Source organism: Agrilus planipennis, unplaced genomic scaffold (assembly GCF_000699045.2).
Source record: "Agrilus planipennis isolate EAB-ADULT unplaced genomic scaffold, Apla_2.0 scaffold18, whole genome shotgun sequence".
In the NCBI taxonomy this organism is placed as follows: domain Eukaryota; kingdom Metazoa; phylum Arthropoda; class Insecta; order Coleoptera; family Buprestidae; genus Agrilus; species Agrilus planipennis.
In genome coordinates this window covers 1,750,510-1,756,119 of record NW_020438920.1, presented here as the reverse complement: position 1 = coordinate 1,756,119, position 5,610 = coordinate 1,750,510, and positions in this window count along the sequence as shown.

The following is a 5,610-nucleotide window of genomic DNA, read 5'->3' as shown; positions in this document are numbered from 1 at the left end:
TGTTCAGCGTGCTGTCAAACCTACACTAGCAAGGAGATCGGGCTGAAACTATAGCTACAAGCTATCCAAGGATGGTACTATAGAATGTCACCTCAAGGTAGGCCTAGTAGCGTCATCTCTTGGTTAGGCCGGAAACTTATCAATCCACCCTCGTAATCAGATTTAAGTGACATTACGTCGGTACCTGCGCCGCTAATAAGAATAAAAGAGCGTTAATTGGTTCACAAATAACGCACAAGAAACAGGGCAGGTCATGAAATATAGAGACAATATTGCAAACTCAAGACTTTGACAAAAGTGTGATCGTTATCTTTGTATGGCAATTTGCTACGTGCATTAGATGCAATGCTACAGGTATGTATTAGTACCTACCTAAAATGGCTTATTAACTTAATAATAAAATTAAGATCGTGTCATGTCTACGTAGCTTTTAATGCATATAAACAATATCAAAATAGATTTAATTGAGTTTATTCAGAAAAATAAATCTCGTCAACTGCAATTTGGTCCCATAACATCCTTAAAACATTGAAATCTCATAACTAATCGAGCTAGTTAGCATTGGCATTTTGAGAAAGATTATTTATCTTTTTACAAAAGCGCCGTTTATTTAACCAAATTCTGCCTAATACCCCATTGAGCTGGAACGTCTTTGGTTGTGTATGTTATATATGATAACTCATATTATATATGATAAGTTAAACTACATAATTATTGCATCTGTTTGTAATAGATACCGATAATGACAAATAGTCAACAAGCCAGTATCGGCATGATTATTGAGGATCTATAAATAAGACCGATAGTGTATCTTACCCTTAGTTGTAGTTTGCATCTAATTTAATAAACGTCTTAATCTCAACATTTATTTTCAATTGATATCCTAAAATCAGAAGTTAACAAATAACTTAAATAAGTTGGTTTAAGTGATTATCAGGGCAGTCTACACTCCAAGCCAATAGTTGTAATAAAGAAGTTGTTTATACAACTTAAATAANAGTTGTAGTTTGCATCTAATTTAATAAACGTCTTAATTTCAACATTTACTTTCAATTGATATCCTAAATCAGAAGTTAACAAATAACTTAAATAAGTTGGTTTAAGTGATTATTAAAAGCAAGCTCAAGTCACTCCAAGCCAGTAGTTGTAATAAAGAAGTTGTTTTATACAAGATAAATAAGTTTTATTCTCAACGTATTGGAAAAATCGACACATCACCATCCCTTATCAAACAAGATTAGCAACCTTGTGGAGAATGGTGCTGTCAGTACAATTCTTGTTATTTCTTAAATCATTTTAGATATAACATGTATCCTTTATTGTAATATGTAGATATATTAAATCAAAAATGGTCACCTTCATAAGATAGCGTGACAAGTAGAGAACGATAAAGCAAGTAACGGCATATTAAATTTAATATGGCGGCCATCCCAAAATGGCGGATCACCTACATCTCTACATCCTTCTCGACATTGGTACTGGTTTAGTAAGTAGAATATGAAATATAAAAAATTTGTAGCGAGCACGAGCGTGTTTGTGTGCGATCGGGCATACGTGTGTGAGCGGCTTATCGATTCGCCGACTAGCCGCGGGCGCCTTTCTTCATGTGCGCCGTATCTGTAAACGTGTGTGTCGTACCTGCGTTCCGGGAAAGCAATTAAACAGAAACAAAACGAAACTTTTCCGGACGGCTCGAGAAAGTTCCAGAAAGGGCACAAAAGATAATATAAAAGAATAGACGAGTAGAGTAGAAATAAATTGACCGTTGCAGAAGTGAATCTAGAAATAAATTGACAGCGCAGTGAATAGTGATATATCAACAGTACTGTAAATAAATAGAGTAATTCATCACTTAAGTTAGTAATAATTTAGTAGTGTTTTTAAGTCCTTTAATAATAATTAGTGTAAATAAATCGTTTTTGTCGTTGTGAGTCTTAGAAGACAGTCTGCTAAACCCACGAACATTACAATATCAACTGAAATGAAATAATGGTGACCCGAGATAAAAATGTTCAGTCTCTCATAGTCTTTGAAAGCGAGACTCGAGTCTCCGTCTCTCATCGAGTCTCTCTGGTGTCGCTGAGGAAGACTGCCGAGAGACTGTCAAAACAACTGTTTAGCGTCTCTGAACGAGAGACTCGATTCGCTCATAGAGAGATCCTCATTTTGTATCCAGTCTCTAAACGAGAGACTCGAATCTCGGAACGAGAGACTCGAATATCTGAACGAGAGACTCGAATCCCTGAATTAACAATTTTATCGTTCGAGTCTCTCATATAGAGACTGTGAGATCCATAAAAACACCTAGGCAATAACTGAGAGAGTGTGCAAGACTGTAAGAGACGCTGAAAGACTCTGAGAGATTGGAGAGGGATTTTTGTCTAGGGGAGTTATCAGAAATGCACAAAATAAAATCATAGATAAAAAACCCCTCTTAGAGACAACCTTTTATTTAAGCCATGCTGGCACTGAATCGAATAAAATACGTTTAGGTTTTATTAAAAGGTAATGCAATTTAAGCGATTTAATAATTTATGTTGAATTATTTGTTTTTAAAAAGCTTATTGTGCCAAATGTTAATAAGAGGTATTGATTAACTTTATTGGGCACTAATCCGTTGATAGTAATAATATATAGGAACATACCGAAATTCCTTACAATTACGTTTTTAATAAATTCCAAGTTAACGATCAATTTTTGATATTAAGAGATTTGTCTCTGACAAAAGCATTCCACGATTTGTCAAAAACAAATCCAAGGCTTTCTAAATCTACAGTATCTACATACGGCATAACTGTTCCAACAGACCCCGTATATTCGCACATTACTGTCCTAAAATGCGACAAGTAAAAAAAAGGACATTCGATGTTGTAACGGTTCTCTCAATTTTAATACACAATAATAACAACCAATTACTTTAATTAAAAAGACCGTTCATGTAGAGTCCTATAACTTCTTAACAAAGATATGCTGGTAATTATTTATCTACAGAATAAAACAGTAAAAAAAAAAGATATCGACACGAATGTAGTGAATATTTTTTTTTTCGACGCTGCTGTTAATTAACGGTCAGTCATAAAGATAATGTAACCGGTGAGACACCGATTTTCATTTTTTTTTTGTTATTTATTTATTATTTAACCGTACGGTAATTTGCTTGCGATTATTAGGTGTATGAACGGTGCACGCTAATTGGCAGACAGTAATTTCTTTGTCGGTGTTAATGATCTTTAATGAGCTAATGCAAGTTAATTAGGTATTTTCTAGTAACTGTAATGAAGAAACTAAATGTTTCCGCGTATTTTATAGGGGTGGCCCAAAAATGTATTCGAAATATAGAGGTTTAGTGTACAGTAAAAGTTCCTTATTCACGGTTTCCTTATTCGCGTTTTCATTATTCGCGGGTAAAAAAATTGCAACTCAGTTCCTGTATTCGCGGCTAAAAATTTTATTATTCGCGGATGCAATCGGTAAACACAAAAGGATTCGGTGTCATTTATTAAGGGGATTGACCGCAATAGACCGCTCGTACCTAGTGTGAATTTTTCCGAAAACATGGGTTTCTATTTTAAACGTTGTGATTTAATGCTGCAAGATAAATATGTGATTTTTTGGATAACAGACAAAGGTGCACACTAACTCGGTACGTGTTTGTTTTTCAATAATATGATCATTAAAAGCTTTTACAAGAGCTTAAAGTTGATGCTTCATGTAGGACACGTATTTTAAATAGAAATTAAAAAATGAAATAATGGCCTTCGACAGACTTTAGAACAAAGCTTTATCTATCTTACTACAAAATTTTAAACATATGTTCCAAACATTAAACTCATGATATCTAGAACCGATAAGCATGTTTTTACTGTATCGCGCGTGTACCTACTACTGAATACCGAAGCAGCTTTTATAAAAAATGTTACCGAGTAAACAGAAAAGGATTCGGTTTTACTTTTCAACTTATCGGCATGGTTCAAGTACTGTTGGCTCGTGCCTAAGCGACTTTTATAAAAGATGTAACCGAGTGGATTAATTTCAAAATTCAAAACAAGAAAAAATCACCAAATTTTTTAAACTCCTGGCTAAAGCTGATTATAACGCTTAATTTCAATTGTGAATTTATCACTACATTTTTTTTATACATATTGGTTTTATTTTGGAACCTTAGAACGTATCCCCTATGATTCCATACTAATTACCATTCCATATCCACGGTTTCTGTATTCGCGGCATATTTATGGAACATATACCCCGCGAATAAAGAGCTTTTACTGTCTAAACACTTGTATCTTATTTTGGTCTACCTTCAGTATAACGTAAAATTTAAAACCGCAAGCACATTCAACTTCACATGAATCAAGACGCTTAGGCCTAGCGCGCACTGCGATTATTTAGTCGCGAAAATGTAACACCGGCTAACACGGTAAATGTTAAATTGCGCATATACGATTAATTAATCGTTTAGATTAAAAAATCGCAACTGGTCCTTTTTTTCTTGCCGCGTGACTGTCGCGGGTGAAGAATGAATCGTACGGACAGCAATAAACCTGCTCGCACTTGCGACCAAACTGTCGCAGTTCACTGATGATCTGCTTAATGTTAATGAATACATTGTGATTATTAAACATACCGTATTATGAGTCCTATGCTGTAAACATAGGAAGAAGAAACGTCGCATAGCGTTTTGGATACGGAAAGAATGATATTCGAAATTGAAAAAAAAAAACTGTCGTTTTACTAATCTCTGATTTATTATAGGATGGAACCAATATTGTCTGTTCTGCTTCCTTTTAGTATTATTAGCATTTATTCGTAATAACAATTGGTGGTTCTCACCGAGCGGCATGGCCTAGATTTTTAGACCATTGCTTAACATTCGGGAGGAGGTGGGTTCGATTCCGGGTCCATTTGCCTTGGTCCAAGTTTTTCTGTGGTTTCCTTGGATCACTTAGGGGGCATCCATTAATTACGTGAGCTCTTTTTGGGTCGTTTTAGACTTCTCCCTCCTTGGGTGAGATTTAGTGAGATTTGCCAGGGGTGGGGGGATCTCCCCTAACATGAGATTGACGCTAAAAATATTTTAAACTTAATTTATTTTTATTATTCGGGATAATAATAAATCGTTCAGGTATACTATAGTTAATATACTTTTTTTAAATATCTGTAAAATTTTATATTTTTTGAAGTTGACGTGAGATTTTCGATTATCCCCCCCTCGGTTTAAATGAGATTTGGTGAGATTTCGTTGGACCCCTCCCCCCTATTCTGAGTTCATGTAATTAATAGATGCCCCCTTAGGCAAATCCTGGGGCTGTAATATTCCACAGATAACCATTCATTCTTTTCTGTCTTCATTTTCATCCATCTCATCTTTCTTTTCCGAATCACTGAAAGGAGGCTGAAAAAGGTCTTCCGCCCTATCTTCCGGCGTAATCCGGAGGGACTGGCCGCCCACCAGCATTAGTGGCTGGTGGGAGTGAAACACCCAAAAGTTTTTTTCTTTTAGTGGCTCATTTGTCTTTTGCTGATGTAGTCACCATAGAGACTTCTCAGTCCTCCATGTCATCAGAAATTAGCGTAGCAAAATTTCAAATAAAACGTATCTTTACATAA